The sequence below is a fragment of the Erinaceus europaeus genome, chromosome 10 (assembly GCF_950295315.1).
Source record: "Erinaceus europaeus chromosome 10, mEriEur2.1, whole genome shotgun sequence".
NCBI lineage: Eukaryota > Metazoa > Chordata > Mammalia > Eulipotyphla > Erinaceidae > Erinaceus > Erinaceus europaeus.
In genome coordinates, this window is record NC_080171.1 from 113,244,620 (window position 1) to 113,259,665 (window position 15,046).

Here is a 15,046-nt window from a genome sequence, read left to right on the forward strand (position 1 = left end):
GTAGTGTATGGATGCCTTAAAGTGGTCGGTCTCCTGGAGAACACAACACCTGGGACAGGGTGGTGGCTCACCTGGTTGAGTGTGTATGTTACAATGCACAAGGACTGAGGTCTGAGCCCCCCACCCCCAGTCCTTACCTGCAGGAGGAAAGCAGAAGTGAAGCACTCACTGCTGCAGGTATCTGTCCCTCTTCCTCTGGTTTTTTTTTTTTTTTTTTTTGGTAAAATTTTTATTTATTAATGAGAAAGATAGGAGAGAAAGAACCAAACATCACTCTGGTACATGTGCTGCCAAGGACCGATCTTAGGACTTCATGCTTGAGAGTTCAATATTTTATCCATTGCACCATCTCCCAGAACACTGTCTTTACTCCCCCCCCCAACCCCTCCTCTCCCTCCTCTTATTTTTACCAGAGCACTGCTCAGCTCTGGCTTAGGTGGAGTGAGGGGTTGAATCTGTGACTCTGGAGCCTGAGGCAAGTCTCTTCGCATAACCATTACACTATGGGACCCCCTGCCCACTTCCTCCTTCCCTCTCGATTTCTCTCTGCCTCTATCCAAAAAGATTGAGAGAGAGAATGGACCACTCTTCATGGATCACACTTTGCACCTCGCCATCTGGGGCTGGCAGGTTCTCTTCTCCATAATGCCAAGTTGAGATTTCCAGGTAAAATGAAACCAAGTTCTTCAAGTAAGGGATGGAAAAGCTGACTTAAGAGGATGAATACTGCCAGCTCAGTTAAGTGGGACCTTATGCCCTAAACAGTTTACCAGATCCCATTCCTTATCAATCATCATTCTCACAAACTGAGAATTCAGTTCACAGTCTTCTGGAGCTATCTAGGAACTTTCAGTTCGTTTTGGTGCCTGTGCAATGAATCCCATGCTACCGGGGGCATCATTTTGCTGTGTACTTCTAACATGTCTGGACTGAAACACACACCCCAGAATTTCCTCTCCCACCTGTTTTTGCTTGGCGAGTTCACAGGGGAGACCTATACCTAGTAGTACCTGTATCTAGTAGCCTGTACCATGTGTCCTGCCATTTGCCTCACCCAAGAAGTTGGGGTTACCTGCCGTACCACTCTACCTTTCCTGATGCCCCGAACACCTGACCCCTGCACAAGTGTGCACGGTGGTTAACAGGGTGCAGCCCTACAGAACACCCACACAAACAAGATCAGATAATGCTATAGCATCATTGTCTTCTCTCTTTGATTTACTACCACCAGGGTTATTGCTGGGGCTTGGTGCCTGTGCAATGAATCCCATGCTACCAGTGGCCACCCCTCCTACACCCCTTCCTTCTTTTTGATAGAGACAGAGAGAGAAATAAGAAGGGGGAGTCAGAGAGACAGAGAGAAACGCCTACAGCATTACTTCACTGCTCCCCTCAGGTGAGGACCCAAATCTTAGAAGTGCATGCACGTGGTAATGTGGACACACTGCGACCTCCCTCCCGAAACTGCTTTTGATTAGTCCCACCATGACAGTAAGTTGGCTTCTGTTTTTCCCGTTTATATACATCTTCCTAGCAAATGTCTGCCCGATGAACTTGAAACTCCAGCATAAGGTGCTATGACAACAGCCTTACCTCAAACTCATGTGGTGTAAACTCAGATCCTTAACCACTCTGACAGACCCCTGAAGAGGCAAGCCAGACACTAAGATGTCTTTTTATTTATTTTATTTCGTTACTGGATAGCGACAGAAATTGAGAGGGGAGAGGGAAATGGAGAGGGAAAGAGACAGAGAGCCACCTGCAGCCCTGCTTCACTATAGTGTGTGTGCTTAGCCAGTTGCTCCTGGCCCCTGTCTGGATGTCTTAATCTCCTCACTGACTTTTTCTAGCTCCTGCACAGGGAAGTTTTAACTTCACAATGAGCTAGGAACCAGAAAGGCAATTGTGGGAGCTCCAGTGGCGCAACTGGTTAGCGTGCGGTACTTATACAGAAAGCCAATTATGGACTGCCTCATAACTTACTGCCTTTCAGCCACCAAGCTGCCGATACTGCTATGATTCCATCCTGCCCTCACAGGCCCAACAACCTCACCAATGTCCTGGAACCTCACCTCTCCAGAGCCCTACCCCACTAAGGAAAGACAGAAACAGGCTGGGGGAATAGACTGACCTGCCAATGTCCATGTCCAGTAGAGAACAGAACTCTCACCTTCTGCACCTCAAAAGGAATGTTGGTCCATACTCCCAGAGGGGTAAAGGATAGGAGAAGACCAAAGGGCTCTGAATCCCAGTTACACCAAGAATCTCGTTTTTGTTCCACCATGGAAAGGGAAGTGAATGTGGAAAATACCAGAAAAAGCCAGACACCTTTCCTATCAGAGAGAAGAGGAACAAAGGTAGGAAACTCTTGAGTGGTAATAAGTGTAGGTGTGACTTACAAAGAAGAAAGTGAAGGGGGCTGGTAAAACAGCTCAATGGTTATGCAAGACTTGCATGCCTGAGATTCCAAGGTCCCAGGTTCAAACCCCAACTCCCATCATAAGTCAGATATAAGCAGTGTTCTGGTCTTCCTCTCTGTAAATCTCTTCTCACCAAAATAAATATTAAAAAATAGTAAAGGCAGGAACATAGAAGAAAATGGGCAAATATATATATATATTTATAGAGGGTGGGGAGACAACATAATAGTTATGTAAGACTCTCATGCCTGAGGCTCAAAGCTCCCAGTTCAATTCCCAGAGGTGAGCAGTGTTCTAGTCTCTTATTCTCTGGTGAAAAAAAAAAAAAAGAAAGAAAGAAAAGAAAGAAAAAGATGGACAAGGGGTAGGCAGTGGTGCATCTGGTTAAACACACTTATAAACCATGTGCAAGGACCTAGTTTCGATCCCCTGCACCCCACCTGCAGGGGGTACACTTTATGAGAGGTGAAGTAGGTCTGCAGGTGTCTTTCTTTCTCCCTCTGTCTCCACTCTTCTCAATTTCTGTCCTGTCAAATTTACACACACACACACACACACACACACACACACACACACACACACACACACAGAGGAGCTGGGTGGTGGCATAACTGATTGAGCACATAAGTTACAATGTGCAGGGACCTGGGTCTGAGCCCTGCAGGGGAAAGCTCTGCAAGTGGTAAAGCAGTGCAGCAGATGTCTCCTTCTCTCTCCCTATCTCCCCCTACCCTCTTGATTTCTGGCTGTCTCCAATAAATAAAGATAATGAAACATTTCATAGACTTTTTTTCACATATATATGGGGAAAAAAGCACATATATGAAATATGTAGATTTAAATATAGAAGTATATATATTTATATAGAGATACACTTACACATAAGTATATATATGGGGAAAAAAGTAAAAATGGCTACCAGGAGCAGTGGATTTGTTGTGCAGGCACCAGCACCAGTGATAATCCTGGAGGCAAAAAAAAAAAAAAAAGTTATAAAGTCAACCCATATCTGTGACCATGGGAGAACTACCAATGAAGGGATGAGGACACAGAACTCTGGTGGTATTAAGTCACCAATAAAGAAAGTAAATAAAAAGAAAAAGAGAAAAATTTCATCAAAGCGAGAAAATAAAATTTGTCCAAGATTAAAAAAAAGAAGAAGAAATGAATGGGGGTGATAAAGTGTTCAAGGGGGCCGGGTGGTGGCGCACCAGGATTAAGCATATAGTACAAAAAGTGATCACCGGAATATTATATTAAAGAAACAGACCAATGTATATGAAAATTTATCTTTTAAGAAAGAAATGGAGCGACTGGAGAAGTAGCATCATGGTTACGCAGTTTCAGACCTAAGTCTCTGAGCTCACAGATTCAATTCCCAGGACCACCATAAGCCAGAGCCGATGAGTGCTCCGTTCTCTTTTTCTCTTTATCTCTTTCATTAAAAAGAAAAAAGAAGGAAAAACAGTGAAAGGAGCAGGGGAGACAGCATAATGACTGTGCAAACAGACTCTCATGCCTGAGGCTTCTAAGTCCCAGGTTCAATCCCCTGCACCACCATAAGCCAGAGCTGAGCAGTGCTCTGGTATTTCTCTGTGTGTGTGTCTCTCTGCATCTCTCTCAAAAAAATAAATATGTAAATAAAATAAAAAATTTAAAAAAAAAAAAGAAAGAACAAGAAAAACAGTGAAAGGGAAGGGAATGGAAGGGTTTTACAGAACTTTGGTGTGATGAGTGTATGTGCAGACGTGAAACACTGAAGGAGCGCCTCAGAGGGGGCGGGTTAGGCGGGTTAAGCGCACACGGCGTGAAGCTAAGGATCCAGATCAAGCCCCCGGCTCCCCACCTGCAAGGGGGTCACTTCACAGGGGGTGAAGCAGGTCTGCAGGAGTCTTTGTTTTCTCTGTCTTCCCCTCCTCTCTCGATTTTTCTCTGTCCTATCCAACAACAACGACAGCTAAAACAACGATAAACAACAAGGGCAGCAAAAGGGAAAAAAATAGCTTCCAGGAGCAGTGGATTCCTGCAGTCCCAGCAACAACCCTGGGGAGGAGGAAGGACTAACTCAGAAAGTGCTACAAATGAGGAGCGATCAAGGCCATGAACTGAATCCTTTCAATACAATTCTGACCGTTTAACTACGGAAGCATTTTTTAAGGTTTCTTTTATAGTTTGGTTTTATTGGAAATTTTAAATTTAATAATGAATGACAAGTATGTTGGATACCAAGAGGGGTACAATTTCACACAATTCCCACCACCAGAGTTCCCCATCCCACACCCTCCACTGGAAGCTTTCCTATTCTTTATACCTCCTGAGATTTTATTAACTTGTTAATGAGAAAGATAGGAGGGTAGAGAGAAAGAACCAGACATCAATCTGGTACATCTGCTGCTGGGGATTGAACTCAGGACCTCATGCTTGAGAGTCCAGTGTCTTATCCACTGTATCACATCCCAGACTATAAGCGTTTAAAATATTTATGAATGATAGAAAGAAAACGGAGAGAACCAGAGCCCCACTACAGCAAATGCAATATGGAGGGGACAAACTCTACCTCATCCTTGAAAGCACCAGGTCACTGTGTCACCTCCTGCAGGCTGCAGCCAAAAGCCATTCCTTTCCCCCCACCTTTTATCATCACTGGGGACCTTCACCACTCCAGAAAGACACCACACACCAAAACTTCCTTCAGAGTGATGGGGGCTGAGCTTGTGCATATGACAAAGCAAAGACACTACCAAAGTGAGCTATTTTGTTAGTCCCTAAGGCAACCCCCCACCACTGGAGGGTTAATGGTTGTTGACACATAGGTACAACCTCTCCTCTCCCCAGGACAACCAACAGCACACTCCCCAAATCTAGGTCCTTCTCCATCATCATGCACCAAGACCCCAAAGTCCCTCTATCCTACCCCCTCCCTCCTCCCCAGAGTCCTCTGCTCTGGTGCCTGACAGCACCCGAAGGTAATTTGTGAAGTTTAAGATTTCGCCTAGCCGCCCACAGCACTGGAGGAAGCTTGGGGCAAGGGTTGCTTGCCCTTTCTCTCCACCTCTGTCTCTGTGCAGAAGAGTTAGTCCCTAGCAGTGAGTCTTCAGTCATGACCAAAAAATTGGCCTTTTTTTTTAATGTTGAGGCTGAGAAAGTGGCTCAACTAGCAGAGCATCAGATCAGATGATCATGCCTGAGATTTCCAGTTCGATCCCTGGCACCACATGTCCTAGTGTGGTGCTCCAGCTTCTCTCTATCCTCTACCCTTTGCATCATATGAAACTCTCTCATATGGGAGTCAGGCGGTTGCGCAGCTCGTTAAGCGCACATGGCACCAAGAGCAAGAACTGGAGTAAGGATCCCGGTTCAAGCCCCCGGCTCTCCACCTGCAGGGGAATCGCTTCAGGGGCGGTGAAGCAGGTCTGCAGGTGTCTGTCTTTCTCTCCCCATCTTCCCCTCCTCTCTCCATTTCTCTCTGTCCTAACAATGATGACATCAAGAACAATAACTACAACAATAAAAAAGGGCAACAAAAGGGAAAATAAATATTTAAAAAATTAAAAAAAAGAAATGGATCTTATTAAAAAAATTAATTCAGGGACCAGATGGTAGTACACCTGGTTGAGCCCAAGGGGCAGGGTTCCAGCCCCCAGTCCCCACCTGCAGGCAGAAAGTTATGAAGGGATGAAGTAGGTCTGCAAGTGTCTGTCTCCCTCTGTATCTTCCTTTACCCTATTTCTGGCCGTCTCTCATAAATAAAGATACAAGTTTTTTTAGATAAATTCATACAGAGCAGGGGAAATAGCATAATGGTTATGCACAGATTCTCACTCATACCTGAGGCTTCCAAGTCCAAAGTTCAATCTCCCAGACCACCATAAGCCAGAGCTGAGCAGTGCTCTGGGGAAAAATAATAAAATCACACAATGAAACAAAACAATCACCACCATCATAACTGGTAATATTCACAGGAAAATATTTCCAAATAACTTTGTAATTCAGAATGTCAACTGTGGAATCTCCTGTGAATCAAGTAGACGGTTTTATCTTTAAAAATAGAGACAGAAGTAGAGAGGCTGAGAGAGAAAAAGGACACAGCACCAACATCTGCCTCATCGCAGCAGCGCCTGAGCTCAAGCTGGGTGTGCACACACGGCAAGGCAGCACACTATCCAAGGGAGCTATTTTGCTAACCCTTAAATGCACTGACTGTGAGAACAGAAAGAATCGTAATTAAAAAAAAACAAAAAAACGGGAGTCAAGGGGTAGCACAGCGCACGTGGCGCAAACCTCAAGGACTGGTGAAGGATCCCCGTTTGAGCCCCCCGGTTCCCCACCTGCAGGGGGGTCGGCTTCACAGGCAGTGAAGCAGGTCTGCAGGTGCCTATCTTTCTCTCCCCATCCTCTCCATTTCTCTCTGTCCTATCCAACGACAACATCAATAACAACAATAACTACAACAATAAAAAAAACAAGGGCAACAAAAGGGAGTAAATAAATGTTTTTTAAAAAAAACCTACCATCATTTTATTGTTATTTAGGATTTCAACCTCTACATACATAATGTAGGATAGAAGAAAGGGTGGGGAAGTTAGTACAGTGGTTATGCAAAGAATCATTCATGCCTAAGGCTCCAAAGTCCCATGTTCAATCCCCAAGACCCACGCTAGGACTGAGCAGTGTGCTGGTCTCTCTATATCTTTCTCTCAGTATCTCTCTTTCTCTCTCATTAAAATAAAATATATTTTAAAAATCATTTCCACATCCAGACCAAAGCTAAAAAGCAAGGGGGAAGAAAACCAACAACTACTGGCACCTAAGAAGTGAACTGGGAACTTTGAAATGTGTTTTATTTAGTTCTTAGAGTAGCGTTATACCGGGGCGTCAAGAGAGTCATTTTTGCATAGAAAAACACTTACATCATGGCTCTTCCAACAACCCAAAACATACATTTGTCCCAGTTTACAACTGAGCAAGCTGAGTTTTTAAAAGGCAATGTGATGAATTCACTATGTAGATGTGAACCAGTAAGCAGGGAAAATGAATTTCAACCCAAATGTTTCTAAACTGAAAGGCCATGCTTTCTCCACGTCCAGCTCCAGAGCACTCATCCTTTTCACAGCATCTTCCAGAGGCCAGGTGAAGAGCTGGAATCCAGCCCCTGAATTTGCAGAAGGAAAGCGTCATAAGCAGTGGAGCAGTGCTCCGGAGTCTTTCTTCCCTCTCCTTCTCTGCCCCTTATCATCTGTAGATGGGGGGGGGGGGGGGGAGGAGAGCAGCAACCACAGCAGCACCGGGATGGTGGAGTCAGTCACACAAGGGCATGAAGCCCAGACAACAAGGAGCAAAAGGCTCTGAGACTGAACAAAGTAGGGAGTCAAAAGGTCATGGCCCCACCACACACACTGGGCTGGGGAGACAGCATAATGACTTGGCAAAAGCCTTTCATTTCTGCAGCTTTTCTGTCCCATGTTCAATCCCCAGCACAACTATAAGCCAGAGCTGAACAGTACCCTGGTCTCTTTTCCTCTGTACCTCATTAATGTAATCAGATATTTTCTTTTAAAAATTAGGGTTTTTTTTTTCCATCTAATTAGTTTTCAACGACAAGAAGAATCATGTAAGCATCTAATAAATTTATAGAGACAGATAAACAGCACTTTTTCAAATCTGGATCATGCTAAAAGGAGGCGTGGCGGGTACACATCTGGTAGCACACAGCTTACAAAATGCAAGGACTAGGTTCAAGCCCCCAGTCCCTACCTGCAGTGGGGAAAGCTTCACACATGGTGAAGCAGTCAGTGCTGCAGGGGTGTGTGTCCCCATCTCTACCTCCCCTTTCTCTGTCTCTATCCAGTAAATATTTGTACAAATACTTTAAAAAGAGGCAAAACAAAATAAATATCTGAGGCACTATCTAGTCCACGCCATTAGCTCTACAGAAACATACATAGCCCCACCTGCAGGGGAGAAGCTTCACCAGCAGTGAAGCGGTGCTGCAGGTACCTGTCTCTCTCTACCTTCCCCTCCCCTCTCGTTTCTCTTATCTCTATCAAATCAACTAAACGTAGGCAATGCCGGTTTTAGGCATTTCTAAGAAAAAAACAAAAAACCCGTTAACAATCAGAATGCAGCCAGAGAAGTTCTAACTGGACGCAAGCAGTTGCCATTGGGAAGTAAAACACTATCATCACGGAGGCGTCGTATCTTACCAACATCACAAGAGCCGAATCCTCCGCTGTACGCCCTAGCAGGCAACACAAAAGCGCGTCTCAGTCCACAATCCGGACAGAGGTCCCGTTACACCTAGCAGACACTAGAGGGACGGCACTGGCCAACATCTCATCCTTACCTGGATTCTATCTATTCTGTAGACAAAAACTGGACACTGGGAGAGAGAGAATGAACGAAGAAAACACTCCTGGCAACGTTCTCACGGCCGTTCCTGTGGCAACATTTAGTGGAACCTCGGCAAGAATAACAGAGCGCTGTTGCCCAAACTCAGGTAGTCACAGAACCTTTTGTTTCTCCTGTGGCATCACCAAGACCTGGTTTCACAATCCCCACCCCACGCAATCTGCTTCTCATAGTCCCAAACTCGGTACATATTGTTACGTACTCAATAGGTAAAGGTACTTTTAGGGGACTGAGCAAAAATTTTCCTGGATCAAGTATTCAAAACAGAAAACAAACAAACAAACAGACAAAAACCTAAGTTAAACAGAAAAGACAAGGGCCTGGCTTCACAGCATTTTAACAGTAACCATCACTCAAGAAACGCAGTGAAATTCTCTTTTCTTTTTCATCCTACCCGCCACCCATAATGGTGACAGCACATATCCTTCACATGCCATCACCCAACCTGATGACAAATGTTCTGTCGATTCCGAGCTACGTTTTCTGTGGGTTTTTTTTTGGGGGGGAGGAGGGGTGTCTCTGCCCGATGGGGGGGGGGGGGTCGGGGCCGCCTCCCCACGTCAGCTGTCCAGGACCCCTCCGCAGTTTGTCCGGCTCCACCTGTCCTCGTGTTATTATTACTCCTCGGGGCGGGTTTAACCTCCGCTTCCCTCTCCCCTGACAAAAGCTCTTAGGGGAAGCAGTCGGCGTCTCGGGTCTCCATCCTCCCTGTCCAGACTCCTTCCAGAAGGTTCGAGCAGACGGGAAGTTGTCGGGCCTCGGCATGCGGGCATGTCTGTCGTCCTTGGCACAGGTCACGTCACGGTTGTAACCCTTGAAAAAAGACACTGAACCAACCTGGATCTCCAGGGCTCGCGGATCGCGGATCGCGGATCGCAGCCGCTCACGCCGACGCCGCCACCACCAGGCGGCCGGCACTGGGCGGCGGGCGCGGACGTCGCGGTCCCGCAGCCCCGGGAACCGTCGCGGCTGAGGCTGAGGCGGACGATCACCCCGAATCCGGCGCGGCGGGGCGCATCCCCTGAGGAGGCCGCGGTCGCCGCCGCTGCGCACTTCCCTTCCGGCGCGTCCCCGCGAGCTCGGGGGCCAAGGTCACCACCCGAGAGGAACCGGAGCGCCCGCGGGGCGACCCCCCGCACCCAGCCCGGGACCCCCGGCCCTCGCCAAACGCCCGGCCCGCCCCCACCCCCTCACACACGACGTCGCGACGAGCGAGGCGCCCCGCCCCGCAGCTGCCCCGCCTCCGGGGGTCCTCCCCCACCTCCCCCGCCCCAAGGTGCGGGCTCCCCCGCCCCCCGCACTCAGCATCTCTGCCCTCCCCCGCCCCCAGCCCATCCCCCGCCGCCTTCCCACTCGGGGGTCCCGCACACCCCCCCCGTTATGCAACCGCTCACGTCGGCCCGGAACAAAGCGCGGGCGGCGGGGACGGCCATGTTGGCGGGGGCACGAACAAAGGCGCGGGGCCCGAGCCCCCCCCCCGCAGCCCGACCGGCAGGGGGCGCTGTGCGGACGCCGCCGCAGGACAATGCGTGCCGGGTCCGCCGCTCCCCTGGCGCCGCCACCCCGTCGCACCCTCAGCACCTCTCCCCACCCGACGCCTTACCTGCCGGTTGCCGGCCGCCGTCCGCAGCCCCACGGGCTCACCGTCCCGCGCCGCGCTCCCGCCCTGGCCCAACCGAGCCAGACGGCGCCGCCCCGCCCCCGCTCCCGCGCCGCGGCGCCGCCCGCCCCCGCCGCACTGCGCACGCGCACCTCACCCACCCCGCTGCGCCGGTCGCGCCGCCCGGCCTCGGCTCGCGAACCTAATGCGCAAGCGTTGTGTGTCGATGGGCGGGGCCCAGCACGGGGTGGGCGGGGCCTGATGGGGCGAGGCGGGGCCTGCGGGCAGTACGGAACTGTCGCTACTTTCACCTGGGGCCAGGCGGCTTGGTGGTGGGTGGGGCGTGGCCTGTGGTCGCGTGGGCGTGGCCTCGTGGCGAGGCGGAGTCTGGCCGTGCTCACCTGGCGGCAGGGCGGAAAGGGAGAGGGCGGGAGAGCCCCAGGTGCGCCGAAGGGGGGCGGAGAGGAGGGGCGCGGGGTTCGGGGCACCCCGAGCGTCACGGCTCGGGCCGGAAGCCTGGCTTCTCGTATCTGGTGCAGCGAGGGGACTAATGGGATGATCGGGCCTTCCTGTCCTTGAGTTTTTGCTGCAACTCCTCCTGCGGCGCTCACGCTGCCACGACGGTTGAAACGGGCTTGGCAACGGCAGGGGCGTCTGCGTGCCCGAGCCGTGCGCGGAGACGCGGCGTCCCCGCAACCCCGCCCGCGGCCCGAGAGCGGACCCCGCCGCCGCACTGCGCCACCGCCGCGAGCCCCGTGCCGCCCGCGCTCACCTGCCCGCCCACCTGCCCGCCCACCTGCGGCCTGCGGCGACCCTGCAAACCGGGGCCAGCCGCTGCCATTCGGTTTGACTTCTGTCTCAACCCGAGATGCCCTGTGAATGAATGTGCGGTCGGTTGTTTTGCAGGAGGAGGCGGCCGGGGAAAGGAAGCGTGAAGATGTGGACAGGAGCGCGGCTGAAGCACCCGAGGCTTGACCCTGTTTGGCATCAGCCCGGTGTCCAAGCGGGTTAGTGGGCCGGTCACTGGGCAGACCCGGTTCCTCGAGTGCAAACGCGCGAATCCCCGAGTGTCGGCAGGTCAAATTACAGGACATTATTGGAAAGCACTGTGTACATTGTACACGGTGGCACAATGGTTAGCAGCGACCGTTGGGGTTTTACTGGTGCCTTTACTCTGAAATAAGATTGATACGTGTCTGCATAAGCAAATTAAAGAACTCGGTTCACATGCCACGTTTGGCACATCTCAGCAGTGTACGGGCCAAAGATCAGTGTAGCTAGCAGTGTCCACTGTGCTCGCCTCGTAATGAGCACCTCAAGTGACTGATCTTTCAGGGAGGAGGAAGGACAGGAAGGTAAGTGTCAAGGTGCCCTGAGATCTTTGATTTTTCTACCTGCCACTATTGGCATTTGGGATCAGATCTTTGTTGCTTCTTTGTTTTAAGGAGCTTTGTCCTGTACATCAAAAGATGTTTGACAACATGCCTCACCTCTAGCCACTAGATGCCAGCAGTATGATCCTTCCACCACCAATATGAAAACCAGAAATGTTTTCAGTGGCCCGAGATGGGGTAGTACTAAAGTATTGTGCCTTCAAAGGCTCAAGGTGGATCTGGTTATCTCAGGTGCCAGAGTGATCTCCTCTGCCTAGCTCTCCTCTTCAGACTCCCCTCCACCACCACTCCCTCTCTCTCACACACACAGCAGTTTGAGATGTAAGTTACCGCATAAACTTTGTTTAAATCATTTTTAAAATATTTATTTATTCCTTTTTGTTGCCCTTGTTTTTTTATTGTAGTTATTGTTGTTATTGATCTTATCGTTGTTGGATAGGACAGAGAGAAATGGAGAGAGGAGGGGAAGACAGACCTGCTTCACCGCCTGTGAAGCAACCCCCTTGAAGGTGGGGAGCCGGGGGCTCGAACCCGAATCCTTATGCCGGTCCTTACTTTGCCCCACATGCGCTTAACCTGCTGCTCTACCGCCCGACTCCCTGCTTAAATCATTTATATATATATATTTGAAAGCAAGAGATCAGAGCACTACTCAGCTCTGGGAACTGAACCTGGGACTTCGGAGCCTTAGGCATGAAAGTCTATCTCCCCAGCCCATATTTTTTAAATATGTTTTTTTTAATCTTCAAAGACAAATGTAATGTGCCTTTCACACTGCCATACTCCCTCAACCCTTTCTCTGTGAGAGAAACCCCGGTAAACACTTTTACCTCTAGTGGTCACTGAGCACTATAAAGAAATGCACAGAGGGTTTTTTTTTTTACTTGGGTGGGGGGAGTGGGAGGATGGTGAGAGCATTCGGAGGAATAGGAAAGATGCTCTCACCCCTGAGGCCCCAAAGTTCAAGGTTCAGTTCCCTGCACCCCCATAAACCAAAGCAGAACTGTGCTCTGACAAATAACATTGGTCAGAGTCTCAGGAGACAGTATAAAGGTTATGCAAAAAGACTTTTATGCCTGAGGCACCAAAGAGCTCAATTTCAATCTCCAGCGCCACTATAGACCAGAATTGAGCTGTGCTCTAATTTAAGAAAACATGATGTACAGGGAGTGGTAGCACGCGCACATGGCGTGAAGCACAAGGACCAGCTTAAGGATCCCTTGGCTCCCCACCTGCAGGGGAGTCACTTTACAGGCGGTTTGAAGCAGGTCTGCAGGTGTCTCTGTCTTTCTCTCCCCCTCTCTGTCTTCCCCTCCTCTCTCCATTTCTCTCTGTCCTATCTAACAACCACGACATCAATAACAACAACAATAAAAAATAAAAAGGGCAACAAAACGGAAAGTAAATAAATATTAAAATAAAAAAAAACACGCCCCCCCCACACACACACACACTGGCCAGAGTGGGAAAAAATTCACTAGGAGGGCAGGGGTAGATAGCATAATGGTTATGCAGAGACTCTCATGCCTGAGGCTCCAAAGTCCCAGGTTCAATCCCCCGCACCACCATAAGCCAAAGCTGAGCAGTGCTCTGGAAAAAACAAAAATTCACTAGGTAGAGTACCTATCTTGCTATACCTTTCCAGCTAGGTTTGAATCCTAAAACTACACAGAAGGGCCACAGCACTGGGCACAACTCTTGGTAGTGTGATGTCTTGTAAACGGGGAATCTGAACAAAAGCCAGGACACCTGGGTACAGGTATTTTGGCACCGACTCAGAGCTCGTGCTACAAGAAAGAGAAACACTGATAAATGAGTAAAGAGAAATATCCCAACAGTGAGGGTGGGGAGGTTATTTACTAAAATTTATTTATCTATTTATTCTATTTTATTTTATTTTTACCAGAGCATTGCTAGGCTCTGGCTTATGGTGATGCCACAGATTGAACCTGGAACCACCCGAACTGCCCCTGCGGCTACAGACAATGACCCACATAGTCAACGACTGCCACCTCTCCAGATTCAAAGGAGGTCTCAAAACTTTACATCAGGCTCAACCTGACGCTGTTGACGAAAGAAGGGCAAACGCTAGAAGAAGAAGAACCTGGAACATTGGAGCCTTAGGTATGTCTTTTACATAAACATTATACTATCTGGTACAACACCTGAGGCATACCACCTGAATTACACAGGACCACCCACACCTCCTGCATATGAAAGAGAGATTCCCTTCCCTTCTTTTTGCCCAGGTATAAAGCCTTCTAGAGAGAAACCCAGTCTGACTCCTTTCTCTGCTAGTTCCTGTTGGGTTTTACCTCAATAAACTTGCCTTGGGTCTTGGAGATATGTGTCTCTCTGTCTCTCTCTTCTTTTGTGTCTCTACCCCCAGGTACTTTTTTTCTTTTTTTTTTTTAAAGAATTTATTTATTCATGAGAAAGATAGGAGGAGAGAAAGAACCAGCCATCACTCTGGTACATGTGCTGCCGGGGATCAAACTCAGGACCTCATGCTTGAGAGTCCTGCGCCACTGCGCCACCTCCCGGACCACAAGGTACTTTTTTTCAATCAAGGGGAAGGGGAGATAGTGAGGGAAAGATGAAGATACCTGCAGCCTAACTTCACTCTCCAGAAACTTCCTCCCAGCTTTGAACCCAAGTCCTTGCATTGACTAACTAGTGCACCCGGCCAGGTGTGACACTACTTGGCCTCTTCTCATCCTCCTCCTCCTTCTCTTTCTCCTCCTCCTCTTCTTACTCCTCTTCCTCCTACTTCTCCTACTCTGTCTTCTTCTCCTCCACCACCTTATTTTCCTCCTCCTCCTCCTCCTTAATAGAGACAGAGAAATTGAGAAAGACACCAATACTGCAACACCATAAACCAAAGCTGAGCAATGTTCTTGTAAAAGAGAAAAAAAAAAGGCAGAGGGGAGGGGAGGGAAGGGAAGGGAAAGGAAGGGGAGGTGAAGGGAGGGAAAGGGAGAGGGTGTTGGGGATCATCAGTCTACTAGACCTGTCTCTTTAAAACTGAATCTTTGAGCTCTGGCTGGAAAAGACGGGGATTTCTTTCCCAGGATGACTATGTTGTGATATAGGAGTGGGAGCAACTTGGAGCTTATGCTTCATGAAACTTTGGGTATTGACTCCAATGGCATTGATGTGATGAACAGAAGCTGACTCTCTGAGAATCTTGTAAATTAACTAACTCTATGGCATAAACGTATGAA

General features: G+C 49.0%; 1 protein-coding gene and 1 long non-coding RNA gene across 4 annotated transcripts in view; one reads left to right on the forward strand and one right to left on the reverse strand.

The window, feature by feature from the left end:
• The window catches only part of SPIN1 (spindlin 1), a 57,239-nt gene extending 46,668 nt beyond the window's left edge, over positions 1-10,571 (reverse strand). The window contains exon 1 of one of the 3 annotated variants that reach the window (XM_060200545.1): positions 10,432-10,571. The gene's annotated coding sequence lies outside the window, so the exon portion shown is untranslated. Of the gene's footprint in view, positions 1-9,665; positions 10,013-10,222; positions 10,245-10,431 lie in introns of those variants that run through there. The other 2 variants (XM_060200547.1, XM_060200546.1) reach the window with 2 other exon arrangements.
• A 247-nt stretch (positions 10,572-10,818) lies between these two features.
• Positions 10,819-15,046, forward strand: part of LOC132540940 (uncharacterized) — a 44,296-nt gene continuing 40,068 nt past the window's right edge. Inside the window, exon 1 of the long non-coding RNA XR_009552147.1 lies at positions 10,819-11,783. This is a non-coding gene — a long non-coding RNA (uncharacterized LOC132540940). The remainder of the gene's footprint in view (positions 11,784-15,046) is intronic.